Source organism: Eleutherodactylus coqui, chromosome 1, assembly GCF_035609145.1.
Source record: "Eleutherodactylus coqui strain aEleCoq1 chromosome 1, aEleCoq1.hap1, whole genome shotgun sequence".
In the NCBI taxonomy this organism is placed as follows: Eukaryota; Metazoa; Chordata; class Amphibia; order Anura; family Eleutherodactylidae; genus Eleutherodactylus; species Eleutherodactylus coqui.
The window spans coordinates 248984512-248999410 of record NC_089837.1 but is presented as its reverse complement, the minus strand read 5'-3'; the positions used below and the strand labels follow the sequence as shown (position 1 = coordinate 248999410).

Here is a 14899-nt window from a genome sequence, read left to right as displayed (position 1 = left end):
CTGGCTGTAGAGGTGCAGTCCTCTGATTGGGAGAGGGCCTTCAGATTCACATATAAATTACCTTGGCCCGCGCTGCACAGGAGAAAAACTTTAAGCTCCTCTCCAGGTGGTACAGATGCCCTGATGTGATTTATAGCATATTTTCCTCAGTTCCAGAGAATTGCTGGAGATGCGGGTCCAAGCGTGGTATCATGCTGCACATCTGGTGGGACTATGTGAGGGGGCATCGCGTTGCATGGTGGAGGCCACCTCACAGTTGGCACTACTGTCGATTATCCCTGGCCCGTTCGCCACTATCAAAAAGGGTCTCTTGTGACATTTCCTTATCATGGCCAGAGCAGTTATCCCACGCCATTGGCAGAGCAACACTGCTCCCTCGACCCTGGAATTCGTTCAGGAACCAAAACAGCTAATGTACATGGAGGAGCTGGGTGATGAAGGTTCTGAGCGATCATATTTGAGTGGGCATACCTGGGTGCTATGGAGCACATACAGTGATTCGCCTGAGTTTCAGAAAATAGTGGGATGGTAGGGGAGAGGGTACGGAGAGGTTCTGAGAGGAGGTGTTGGGACGGAGCTGTGACACAGATGTGGTGGATTAGAGGGTAGGGCAGCTACAAACAGGATATACCAGAGAGGATTCTCTCTTCATCTACCCCGAGTAACTTTCTCGCCCTCGTGGTTTTCTTTTTTTCTTTTTTTTCCCATTTTTTCCTAACTACTCTTTGATTCTTTTTGTCTACTCGGATGTTGGTCTCTAGTTTCTGTTTCTATGGTTTGAGCCAATTGAAGATTGAATCTTTATAGCAAGCACGTGGAAGTGTCGGATCCAAGGGCCTGGAGTCATGTTCTAATATTTTCTACAAACAGCCGCTAAGGTGGCTCCAGAGGGACTCTTAGCAGATGTTTGTGTTGTTTAGATTGCTGTGACACCCATCTTTTCAAAATTCTAAAGCCAGTATTGCTGTCCTGGGCGACCTGCTATAAACCGGATGTCCCTTTTTTCTTCTTTTTTTTGGATTGTGTGTTTAAATGTGTGTAAAAATTTCAATAAAAATATATTAGACATAAACGGGAACCTCATAGGACAGCCTACTCTACTGTTTCCATAACTTCTGCCCACTCCTAGCCTCCACAGATGTGTTTCAAGCTGACAAACTGCTCTTAGTCATAGCCCTGGCTATGACTAAGAGCGGTTTGTCAGCTTGAAACATGGCAGAACTCATGTCTGTGCATCTTTTCTGATGGGATTTTATTCAACTTAAATAAAGCCATGATTTTATCAGATGCTAGATTCCTCTTCCTTTTCTACTGTCTATTTGAGTCCAATGAAGTCTGTGCATCCCTGCGGGTGAGCTGGTATGTACTGTTCTTGCCAAACCACATATTATAGACTGAACTTTGTATAGGGCTTATAAAGCAATCCATAAGTTACCGGATACACAGTACTTGGAGAACGCATCATTTAGTATTAAGAAATAATAGTAATAAAATAAAATGTGCATAATACAGTAATGAAAAAGGGATTGAAAAGACCTGGTCTACCATTGTGTGCTGAAAATGGGCTTAGGGAGCCATTACTGCAGGCCTGATTGGTGTCATGCACTTAAAGTATCAAATACAGCAGAAGACTGTGATACACAGTATCACTGGATGCTCTTGTACAATTTCCTTCAATCTTACTTCATTTATTATTAATTGACAAATACTAGCAGGTTTACAGAAACATTCAAAACCACTTACAATTACCAGGCCTGTGCTTTATATACCTTAGCCTCAGGTTGGATTCAGGCATGCATACCTCCCAATTGTCCCTGGATTTTGGGGGCCGTCCTGGGGGCATACCAATTGTCACTATTACTGTGTGGGAAACTATGGGGTATGTGTAATACCAAGGATGCCAGTGTTACTGTGTGGTGAGCACAAAGGGGATTGGGCAGGGTAAGAGGCATAGCTTAATGTTTAAAAATATCTTACCAATCACATTCAGCAGAGTATTTCACGTGACATGACTTGACCAATCAGCTGCTAACTACTGTATTCTAAGACGGCTGTGCAACTATATTGTAAAGACACAGATACATATCAGGACCACTACACTGTAAGTTACTGGAAGAAAATCATGGTTACACATACCAAAATATACTTATCAAATATTTCTGTAATGATTGCTCAAAAGAGAGAAAAACTAAATTTTAGTGACGGATGCTTTTTAACCCTTTTGTGCTATCTTAATTTACATTTGTGGAAGGAGTTAGTATAGAGTAGGCTTCAAAAAGGGAGCCTGATCCATATGTGGTAGGCATTGGCTTTAAAATACAGCTTGCACTCGGCCAGCATTAGATGCCACGATCAGCAGTGATTATGGTATTTACATGGCTGGATAGAAGGAGATCGTTCGCAAATTCAAGTACCCTAGTAGGAGCAAAAACAATAAAAAGTGAAAATAAGTTTATTAAAGTGTTTTTAAGTATTTAGAAAGACAAATATTAAAATTTCTAACCCCCCTTTTCCTAGTACAGCAAATAAAGACAGTAAAAAATAAATAAACATAACTAGTATTGAAATATCCATGAAAGTCCAATCTTTTAAAACATTGAATAATTTATCCCATATGGTGAATGCAATCAGGAAAAAAAAAATTATATATAATATATATATATATATATATATATATATATATTTTACACATATATACAAAGTGCCAGAATTCTGCTTTTAGGGTCACCTCATCTCCCCCAAAAATAAATAAAACGTGACCAGAATGTCATATATACCCTAAAATGGGACCAACAGAAACTAGAGCTTGCCCCATTAATAGGCAAGCCCTCAAATAGCCCTATCAATAGAATAATAAAGTTATGGGGGTTAGAATGTGGTGACACAAAGCATATATTTTCTAAAGCATTTTTTTTAGTAGTACAGCAGAAAAAAACTATATAAATTTTGTACTGCTGTAATCACACTAAACATTGGGTAACGTTAACATGCCATTTCTACCACATTGTGCATGCTGTAAAAACAAAACCTTCTGATAAATGGCAGGATTGTGGGTTTTTTTCTCATTTCACCCCACTTCGAAATTTTATTAGTTTTTCAATACATTATATGGTACCATTAAAAATGAGGGTATAACTCAACCTGCAAAAAAAAAAAAAGCCTTCAGACAGCTATGTCACCAGAAAAATAATAAGTATGGCTCTTGGAAAGTGGGAATGAAAAACTGTAAAATCTCTGCTCTTGAAAGGATGAATTAGATAATTAGTAGCTGTCAAAAGAGAAGGTAGTTCCTGCAGACATGACTGGTGACAGACGTCTGTAGGAAAATATAAGGCTCTGTTCACATCTTGTTTCTGATTTATGTTGAAGACATACGTCAAGAGTCATTGTTAAAAAAAAACAACAAAAAACGGTATACCTCTATACTGTGCCCCTCTGCATGGAAAGGTATAGTAAACTAGGTTTCCCTATACAGTAAAAAAAAGCTGTGCGGATCAACCCAGTGCAAGACACAAAGGGGGCCTATTGCACATTTGGTGTGTATGCCAGGAACAGTCTTGGTGCACCCGCCAAACGTTGCGTGTGCAAAAAAAAAACAAAACAGATGGGCAGTGAGCCTAAATAGTGACTATGTGTAACACTCCTGATTTCTATATAATCATCCGTTTCTGACTTTAGTATGTGACAATTATACAAATATTATTAACAGACATGTCAATGTCATATTTTACCCTAAGGACAGCTGAAACTTAGGCACTCGATGCATACTTCTGAACAGCCTTTGTTTCTAGCCAATATTAGAATAGGAATGAATGGGATTCCATACAGTATGGGAACTTCCATGCTATAATATACATTGTTGCAAAATACAGTACTAGTTCGGCTCTACTATAGGAAGTATTCTCAATATTTAGATAGATAGATAGATAGATAGATAGATAGATAGATAGATAGATAGATAGATAGATAGATAGATAGATAGATAGATAGATAGATAGATAGATAGATACTGCTCTTGTTACTACCTTATAACATAGGGTTCAGAGTGACATTCTGAGCTGCCATGCTCTATCCAGCTTGCCTATGAATAAGTGACAACTGTAGATTGCCATTTCTGCACACAGCAGATGAATTTACATAGCAGTATTTGGTTTGATGACAGAACATGACCTAGCATGCTTTCTAAGCACAACACTGCACCGAGTACAGGGGAATGAACTTACTTAATACATGCACCTTATATAGGCTGCAGAACACACAGACAAGTTGGTGATTAGAATGTACAATACATAATTTTGCAGACACAGTTGAAAAAATCAACAGTAAATGAAATCTAGCTGCCTGGGATAAGCCTAGATCTACCTAAGAGAAATAACGAGGAATGAACATAAGGGCAGACTAGATGCACCATGCAGGCTGTTCTGCAATCACTTCTCTAGATTTCTCATGTCCCTTTAACGGGGAGATTTATGAAACTGTCTAAAAGAAAAACGGTCTATGTTGCCCACAGCAACCAATCGCTGTGCAGCTTTCATTTCTTAGACTGCTCTTGAAAAATGAAAACTGGACAACAAAGACAGTTGTTCTTTTAGATAGTTTCATAAATCTGTTCCCAAGTGCATGAAGACAACTACGAAACTTCATACCACAGTCCTAATGTATGAACAATTCGAATGACAAATGTACTAGACTGGCTGCTGTAGTGGAGCCGAGTAAGACTGCCTTCATATCTACAACGGGGATTTAATTTTCCTGCTCTGTTCGGGGAGCAAGAAAGGGGAATCCCTTGCCGAACGGCTCTGTCTTATGATGGAACCGAACAGCGCTGAACGGATCCCGGAAGTTCCAACACAGATATGAGGGGCAGGCTAAGGGCTTCTACCCACTAGCATTTTTTTTAAGGCTGTGATATCGCTGCATTTTTTTCAATGGGACTTTCTAAAGTTAAAATCGCATCGCACAAAAATCGCAAAAGCACAAACCTGCGATTTTAACATTAGAAAGTCCCACTGAAAAAAATGCAGCCATATAGTCAAAAATAGCAAAATGCTCCTCAGGCTTTTAAGCTCAGTAAGGTTCATAAAATCTAGTGCAGGTGAAAAGCCAGGGCAGGACTTACCATGTGTGTCACCTGTACCACTGCACAGGGGCTCGGTAGGTAAGAGAGCTGCTGCCCCCCCCCCAAAAAACAGCTACTTACTGTCTAATAAACTGCATGGAAGAGACTGAGCCAATGAATGTCCCAGCTCACAGTATGGGAGTATTCAGACGGTGCCATGGAAGCAAGATTAAAAACACACTGGAAAAAACAACATGTGATTTTATCACTATTCACCATGATTGTCAATGCATTTGTGGTAAAAACCATAACAGCATTAAAAACTGGAGCAATATACCCTTACTGGTAGACTGCTAGGGAGACATAATGAGTGCTCTATGATGAGCTACTTGACAGCATGGGGCCCATATTCTATTCTTGCATCGGGGCCCAGTGCCATCTGTGACCATCCCTAGGAAAAGTGGGATAAATACTAATAGCTACCAATCAGGATGCTGCTTTAAAAAGGAGCTTGTCCCCACCATTGCACCAGCAGAACTTCCAACAGCACCATGTAGGATCAGGGAGGAGATGAGCATACTAACCTTGCTGGACACTTGCATTATCTGCAGGAATCTGTTATTAATCACCTGTGAGCCACTCAGGACGTGCTCTGGAGGTGGGATCTCTAGCTCAAGTGCTCCCCTCTGTCCAATGTGCTGCTCTACAGCTCTGATTGACAGCTATAAAGTCTCTGGTTTGGACAGTCAGAGCGGCTCACAGAATCTGGAGCCAGAGGTCCGGCCCCCAGAACACTTCCTAGATCAATGTGCGGGAGATTAAAAATTGATTTTCACAGTGCTGCTGATGATACAAGTATATTCCCCTCTCCTCTCACATTACCTGGCACTGTCATTCAGTTTTGCTGGGAAGGGGTTCCCAGAACTGACAGCTGGAATCTGCTTGGTTGCCACAAGCCCTACTTTTATGTGTTGATGTAGCAAGGTTGGTTTTGTTATTCGGCACAACATTAGGGTTCATATTTTATGCAGAACAACTGATCTAAATCGATGTCACCTTGTCAGTTTTTCAATCATGGGTCTAGTGAAACTGATGGCAACTAATACATTTAGCTTCAGTACCATGAATATGAAGATCTGTCATGATCATTATTTTGATTCATCTTTTTAGCACACTGCAAAAAAGTATCAACCTAGACTTCTCTAATTACTGAGCCACCAAGTCCGACCTAGACTTCTCTGCTGTCCTAATTACTGAGCCATTACGTCCAACCTAGACTCCTCTGCTGTCCTACTTACTGAACCACCACGTCCGACCTAGACTTCCCTGCTGTCCTACTTACTGAGCCACCAAGTCCGACCTAGACTTCTCTGTTGTCCTACTTTCTAAGCCACCACGTCCGACCTAGACTTCTCTGCTGTCCTACTTACTGAGCCACCAAGTCCAACCTAGACTTCTCTGTTGTCCTACTTACTAAGTCACCAAGTCCGACCTAGACTTCCATTGTCCTTTTTACTGAGCCACCAAGTCCGACCTAGACTTCCGTTGTCCTTCTTACTGAGCCACCAAGTCCAAGCTAGACCTCTGTTGTCCTAATTACTGAGCCACCAAGTCTGACCCAGACTTCTGTTGTCCTAATTACTGAGCCACCATGTCCGACCTAGACTTCTCTGTTCTCCTACTTACTGAGCCACCAAGTTCGACCTAGACTTATCTGCTGTCCTACTTACTAAGTCACCAAGTCCGACCTAGACTTTTCTGTTGTGCTACTTACTAAGTCACCAAGTCCGACCTAGACTTCCGTTGTCCTTTTAACTGAGCCACCAAGTCCGACCTAGACTTCTGTTGTCCTTCTTACTGAGCCACCAAGTCCAAGCTAGACCTCTGTTGTCCTAATTACTGAGCCACCAAGTCTGACCCAGACTTCTGTTGTCCTAATTACTGAGCCACCAAGTCCGACCTAGACTTCTGTTGTCCTAATTACTGAGCCACCAAGTCCAACATAGACTTCTGTTGTCCTATTTACTGAGCCACCAAGTCCAACCTAGACTTCTGTTGTCTTAATTACTGAGCCACCAAGTCCAACCTAGACTTCTGTTATCCTACTTAGTGAGCCACCAAGTCCAACCTAGACTCCTCTGTTGTTCTTATTACTGAACCACCAAGTCCAACCTAGTCTTCTCTGTTGTCCTACTTACTGAACCACCAACTTCAACCTAGACTTCTCTGTTGTCCTACTTACTGAGCCACCAACTCGTAATGAACTGATAAATTGCGGCCCTAAAAAGTTAGGGTCTGTATGTTCACACACTGCAGATTAGTTGCAGAGACTTACACAACTTACAATTACTTCCATACATGTGAATAAAGTTATTTCTGTAGCATGTACATTGGACTTTTAACCCCCATCATATGTATGGGACAGCCACAGAAATGTCTGCAACTCACCGACCTGTCTACATATGTCCGTCCATTAGGCCTCTTTCACACAGCAGGATTTCAGCCACTATTCAGTATTTGGAAGCCAAAACCAGCAATAGAACCCGTAAAGAGAAACTATAATAGGAAGATTTGCACCTCACTGGTTTCTTGGATCCTCTCCCAGTTTTGGCTTACAAATACTGATGCAAAATAATGGCCAAAACACTGCCGTGTGAAAGTGGTCTGAGGCATATCCAGCTCTGCTGCATCTGTTGACACTGTGCCCTTCCTCTAACTAGATGAGCTGGCCAGACAAAACACGGCACAGGCAAGAAGATTTGTCACCTGCCGTAAGTGACAATGATGAGTGTTAAAGGGGTTTTCCAGGCATTTCGAATTGATGACCAATCCTTAGGATAGGACTCCAATAATTGATTGACAGGGGTCCGCTGCTCAGGTTTCCCACCGATCAGCCGAGCCTCTGGATACTTTAAGTGCAGTTGAAAATCCACATCGGTGATCAGAACCGGAAGTGTAATAGAAAGGGTTTGCTTCCATTGAAATCAGAAGGTGGGAGCGGAACCTTCTATTACACTTTCAGATCTGACCACAACATATGCTTGACTGCAGCTGATCGGCGGGGATCCGGAGTACTGGACCCTTGCCGATCAACTATTGATCACTTAACCCGAAGATCGGTCATAGATAGCAAATGCTTGGAGCCCCCTTTAAGGCTAGGACTACACACACAGTTCACGGCCAAAGACCGCAATGTAGCATTGCCATTATTGTAAGCATCGCAAGGAATATGGTTGCCCTGTGACATGCAGGTTGCCCCAACTGTAGCAGGACAGTGTAAGTAATCTACAAACGTAGTATCGCGGCACCGTGCGGATTGTAACAAATCCACATTCAGTCCAGCAGCACAACACTGCGATCTTTGGCCACTTCTGAAGTCACCATGTAGCCATAGCCTGACAGCAGCCCAGATGATGGCTGTCCTGTTCCTGCAGCCCCAATGATCATCCGCCTGGATTTATATGCACTGAGTTGGGAAACCCCTCTGCCCCATAACACCTATCACCAAATCACCTTAATCTGGGGTCCCTAAAGTTTACAGTGCTGTCAGAAGTAACCTCTTCTCTTCTGGGACCCCCTTCTATCTCCTCCTGGCCATACCTGCCCAGCCCTGAGGCACACAGGAAGCCCATCTGCTGACAGAGGGGACACCCTGCCTGTAGGTTACCTGTCAGCAGGCAGCCCTGCAGTGTGCACAGCACCTGCCACACAGCTGACCTCTCCAGTCACCCCAGAGCTTACCTCCAGCAGCAGCCGGCACTCCGCGCCTAGTGTTAGCGCTCCGTGTGAGGGCAAGTTTAGCGGCCGCCGCCCGCCGTCCTCCCCGCTTCTTACCTGCTCTGCCGTCCCGGGAAACTTTGTGTCCGAGAAGCTGACGAGCGGCCGGGAAGACGTGACTAAAATAGGCAGCAGAGGGGAGGCTGCAGCCCTGAGCCGCGCACACTCCTCTTCCTAGCAGCGCCGGCAGCTCCCTCACTACTGGGGGAGGAGAGGAGACGGACAGGGACAGCGGGGAGGAGGGAGGAGGACGGTGGAGCCGGGGATGAGGTACAGTCATGTGTGAGTGGTCAGACATAGCCGAGCACAGTACTGTGGTCAGTGGTGTCAGAGGACGTGTGCCGCCGCCGAGGGGTCTGTGCAGCCGCTCCTACTGCTGCCGGACGGCTTCACACAATGACATGTTGGAGTTCTGTTTCCATTGCTAGAGATGTATGTGAGGACCGGTAACCGGCCGCCGGGTCCTCTGTAATAGTCCTAAGTAGCATTTAGAGTGTTCTGTGCACTACAGGCAGGTAAGTTGTGTATCTAAGCCCACCGTGTGATACTGTGCCGGCCAGCTGTGTGATGCTGTGTGCCGGCCAGCTGTGTGATACTGTGTGTAGGCCAGCTGTGTGATACTGTGCCGGCCAGCTGTGTGATACTGTGTGCCGGCCAGCTGTGTGATACTGTGCCGGCCAGCTGTGTGATACTGTGTGCCGGCCAGCTGTGTGATGCTGTGTGCCGGCCAGCTGTGTGATACTGTGCCGGCCAGCTGTGTGATACTGTGTGCCGGCCAGCTGTGTGATACTGTGCCGGCCAGCTGTGTGATACTGTGTGCCGGCCAGCTGTGTGATACTGTGTGCCGGCCAGCTGTGTGATACTGTGCCGGCCAGCTGTGTGATACTGTGTGCCGGCCAGCTGTGTGATACTGTGTGCCGGCCAGCTGTGTGATACTGTGCCGGCCAGATGTGTGATACTGTGTGTAGGCCAGCTGTGTGATACTGTGCCGGCCAGATGTGTGATACTGTGTGCCGGCCAGCTGTGTGATGCTGTGTGCCGGCCAGCTGTGTGATGCTGTGTGCCGGCCAGCTGTGTGATGCTGTGCCGGCCAGCTGTGTGATACTGTGTGCCGGCCAGCTGTGTGATACTGTGCCGGCCAGCTGTGTGATACTGTGTGCCGGCCAGCTGTGTGATGCTGTGTGCCGGCCAGCTGTGTGATACTGTGCCGGCCAGCTGTGTGATACTGTGTGCCGGCCAGCTGTGTGATACTGTGCCGGCCAGCTGTGTGATACTGTGTGCCGGCCAGCTGTGTGATACTGTGCCGGCCAGCTGTGTGATACTGTGTGCCGGCCAGCTGTGTGATACTGTGTGCCGGCCAGCTGTGTGATACTGTGCCGGCCAGATGTGTGATACTGTGTGTAGGCCAGCTGTGTGATACTGTGCCGGCCAGATGTGTGATACTGTGTGCCGGCCAGCTGTGTGATGCTGTGTGCCGGCCAGCTGTGTGATGCTGTGTGCCGGCCAGCTGTGTGATACTGTGCCGGCCAGCTGTGTGATACTGTGTGCCGGCCAGCTGTGTGATACTGTGCCGGCCAGCTGTGTGATACTGTGTGCCGGCCAGCTGTGTGATACTGTGTGCCGGCCAGCTGTGTGATATTGTGCCGGCCAGCTGTGTGATACTGTGTGTAGGCCAGCTGTGTGATACTGTGCCGGCCAGATGTGTGATACTGTGCCGGCCAGCTGTGTGATACTGTGTGCCGGCCAGCTGTGTGATATTGTGCCGGCCAGCTGTGTGATACTGTGTGTAAGCCAGCTGTGTGATACTGTGAGCCGGTCAGCTGTATGATACTGTGTGCCGGCCAGCTGTGTGATACTGTGTGCCGGTCAGCTGTGTGATACTGTGCCGGCCAGCTGTGTGATACTGTGTGCCGGCCAGCTGTGTGATACTGTGCCGGCCAGATGTGTGATACTGTGTGTAGGCCAGCTGTGTGATACTGTGCCGGCCAGATGTGTGATACTGTGTGCCGGCCAGCTGTGTGATGCTGTGTGCCGGCCAGCTGTGTGATACTGTGCCGGCCAGCTGTGTGATACTGTGTGCCGGCCAGCTGTGTGATACTGTGCCGGCCAGCTGTGTGATACTGTGTGCCGGCCAGCTGTGTGATACTGTGTGCCGGCCAGCTGTGTGATATTGTGCCGGCCAGCTGTGTGATACTGTGTGTAGGCCAGCTGTGTGATACTGTGCCGGCCAGATGTGTGATACTGTGCCGGCCAGCTGTGTGATACTGTGTGCCGGCCAGCTGTGTGATATTGTGCCGGCCAGCTGTGTGATACTGTGTGCCGGCCAGCTGTGTGATACTGTGTGACGGCCAGCTGTGTGATACTGTGTGCCGGTCAGCTGTGTGATACTGTGTGCCGGCCAGCTGTGTGATACTGTGTGCCGGTCAGCTGTGTGATACTGTGCCGGCCAGCTGTGTGATACTGTGTGCCGGCCAGCTGTGTGATACTGTGTGCCGGCCAGCTGTGTGATACTGTGTGCCGGCCAGCTGTGTGATACTGTGCCGGCCAGCTGTGTGATACTGTGCCGGCCAGCTGTGTGATACTGTGTGCCGGCCAGCTGTGTGATACTGTGTGTCGGCCAGCTGTGTGATACTGTGCCGGCCAGCTGTGTGATACTGTGCCGGCCAGCTGTGTGATACTGTGTGCCGGCCAGCTGTGTGATACTGTGTGTCGGCCAGCTGTGTGATACTGTGTGCCGGCCAGCTGTGTGATACTGTGTGCCGGTCAGCTGTGTGATACTGTGTGCCGGCCAGCTGTGTGATACTGTGTGCCGGCCAGCATTGGGTTTACAGAAGTCTGATGCAAAGTAGTCCTTTTCTAGAGGCAAGTCCATGCGAGGGATTCCTGAAGCAAACTCCCCATGAAGATGCGGCCCGGCTCCTCTTTTTATCCGCATGCGGATTTGAAATCTGTGCGTGGATAAATTGCGCCATAGATTACTGTGGAAATTCTGACAGAAGGCAATGCTACACAGATTTTCTGCAAATTCCACATCAAACCCGCTGCAGCATTCCACTATATGAACAGACCCTACGGCCCATTCACCCCGGCACATTTACCATCCATGTGCTGTTCGTAATCATTACTGACCGTAGAGATGGCACATGGAACTGAATTAGAAACCAGAAACCAGCTCCTCTGCAGTCGCTCCCACACGAGGACTGGCTGGAAACCACAACTGATGCACAGGAGAAGGGAGAAAGTCCAGCGTCCGGTAAAAACTAGAGATGAGCGAGCACGCTCGGTGAAGGCAGTTACTCGAGCGAGCATCACTCTTCTCGAGCAACGGCGGAGGGGAGCTCGGACGAGCATGCAGTTACTCGAGAAGAGCGATGCTTGCTGCAGTAACTGCCTTCACCGAGCCTGCTCGCTCATCTCTAGTAAAAACTCGTACTCGGTATTGAACAATCCAGACAGACAAGAAGGAACACAGAGCATGTGCCGTTGTACAGCTTTCAGGCAAGCATGGTGCCCTTAATCATAGACCCCGAGGTACGTGTAACACTTAAGTCACAATAAACAGCCAATGGAGTGCTTGAAACACAGACACATGACACCAGAGGCAAACTACAGCAACAAGAAACAACAGAAATAAAAAAAAACTAATACTGCCCAAAGAATCAAGTTCATAGGTTTGCAAAATATGCATCCAAAATGTCTGTCTATCAAGAAGCTTGCGATGAGGATTTCCACCCCGTAATGGGCGGTTAACTCTTTCAATACCGCAGACTTGTAGGAAGTAAAAATCTCCTTTTTTGAACCAAAAAGAAATGGGATGAAACAGCCATGTTTCGATAACAGCCAATATTAGATACGTCTTCTTATCTATGGTGACCAGACGTCCCGATTTAGGTGGGACAGTCCCATTTTGCAACCCTGTGTCTTGCTTTCCCCAGGGTCCCAAGCCAGACAGCCATTTGTCCCGCTTTCAGGCACATTTGTCCCACTATTGTCCGACTTTCGGCACACAGAATCACCATGAAGGTGATTACCAGCCGGGGTGCTGCAGCTCTGTGTGGGATACACGCACTGATGGACGTGTGTGCATCCGGGATGATCCTCCCTTGACCTATCCCTGTTGGTTCCGAAGGATAAGCCCCGCCCCTGACTACACCCCTTTGTCCCACTTTGACCCTGGGAAAATCTGGTCACCTTACCTTATCCTAGTTTCTAAACTACAGACAGTACACCAAATATATTGCACTTGACAGGATAGACATGTTATTGTATTTTGCCTCTGGTGTCATGTGTTTTTGTTTCAAGCACCCCATTGGCTGCCTGTAAGTGTTACATGTACTTTGGCATCTATGATTAAGGACAACATGCTTGCCTGAAACATATAAGACGGCGCATGCTTCTTGATCCTCTATGTCTGCCTTGATTTTTCAATAAAGAGAGTTTTTATCCTACGCTGGACCTACTCCCTTTTCCTGCGCATCAAAGTAAATTGGTGCATTCAGATGTGTGTTTTTTTATGCAGACTGATGTTGTGCATAAAAGAAAAAAAATCCCAGCCCGTCCTGTTTTGATGCTTACTTATGGGCCAAAATCGCCCAGGAAAGTTTTTGGAAGCATGGATATGTGTGTTCACTGCGGTTTTTACATGTTGCCATGAGACAGTGGAAAATAGTGATACTACTCAAGCGTTCTTGCGTTGTTTTCCAAATACATATAGAAATGCTGCCCCTTTGCAATGCCTACATATGGACAGCATTTCATACACAGCCCATTCAAGGGCCGCATGTGATACGCAGAGAAATAGAGCATGCTGTGATTTATTTCTCCCACGTATCAATACACAGTGCTCACACGCAGGTGTGCATGGAAGAATAAAGTCCATTGACTTTCATTGCCTGCATTCACGTGTTACGCACGGGAAATACACATGCTTAATACGTGGTGACAATACGCCTGTGTGCATGAGCCCTTAGGGTAGGGTCACACGGGTTAGACTCTTTGCAGAAATTCTGCAACTGATCCGTAGTGGCAAAATCTGCACTAAATGCTTCAGATTTTGTCACAGATTTTGGTGCACATTACCCCTTCATTTGAAGGGGGGAAATCTGCAGTGAAAATCCTCTGCATAACGGGGCATCCTGTAGATTTTAAATCCAAAGTGCAGTTGTATTTATGCTGCAGATTTTTCCGCAGTGTGTGGATGGGATTCCTGAGACCCCATCCACATTGCAAGTACTGTAAAATACTGCGGATCACAACATTTCTGCAATGTACGAACACATCCTTAGGGCTCCTTCACATGGGCGTATTTACATGTGCAAAATCTGTGTGCACAATGAACAGAGAATAGAACCTATTGATTTCAAAGGGTTCATTCACATTTCCTTCTTTTCACATGTAAAAAATACAACATGCTATATTCTGTATGCATTTGCGCACCAAAAGGTGCCATAGAAGTCTATGCAAGGAGATGCACGTAAAACAGCGCAAAACCGCAGGGAAAAGAACACAGGCCAAGTAGCCTTTTAACCCTTTGCAATCCAATTTTGGATTCAGGGTTTCCTAGGGGGCTTTCTCTTTCTGCCATTATACAATGGTGCCATCTGCTGGCTAGAGCCAGTACTGTGGTATGGGACATGCTGGAGAGGCGCAACGTCAACAGAGCGGTCAGTAATATACAGTAAGAATACCCTGCCGGATGTCTTCCGACATCGGAGCTGTACAGGCTTCAATCAGAATGTCTTTAGACGTCAGACAGTGGATTGGAAAGGGTTAAATCAGGTTGGAGGTGTGTTGCATGCGCAAAAAAGTAAAGTACAATGTGCAGACACGCGCAAATCAACCTCATTCATGGCATAAATCTGTTGTGCTGAAGCGTACACATTTGTGCATACGCCCATGTGAAGAAGCCCTTAGAGTATGCCGTCTTTTAAAAAAAAAAAGAATGATAAAATGAGCAATTGCTCGTGTAAGCACCGTGCCGTGCCTAATGCGGTTGTTTATTTACTCCAAGATCCAGTTTACCAGCATCCAGATTATGGCATCAGGTAAGTCACAAAAACACCC

General features: G+C 46.3%; 2 protein-coding genes across 7 annotated transcripts in view; both read right to left on the bottom strand.

Annotated features, from left to right (window-relative positions):
- The window catches only part of BVES (blood vessel epicardial substance), a 179486-nt gene extending 170577 nt beyond the window's left edge, over positions 1 to 8909 (bottom strand). The window contains exon 1 of the mRNA XM_066607980.1: positions 8894 to 8909. The gene's annotated coding sequence lies outside the window, so the exon portion shown is untranslated. The remainder of the gene's footprint in view (positions 1 to 8893) is intronic.
- Positions 1 to 9019, bottom strand: part of POPDC3 (popeye domain containing 3) — a 66893-nt gene extending 57874 nt beyond the window's left edge. The window contains exons 1-3 of one of the 6 annotated variants that reach the window (XM_066608011.1): positions 8894 to 8962; positions 5201 to 5299; positions 1978 to 2059 (exon numbers count right to left, since the gene is read on the bottom strand). The gene's annotated coding sequence lies outside the window, so the exon portion shown is untranslated. The other 5 variants (XM_066608019.1, XM_066608028.1, XM_066608039.1 and 2 more) reach the window with 5 other exon arrangements.
- Between the last annotated feature and the right edge of the window lie 5880 nt (positions 9020 to 14899).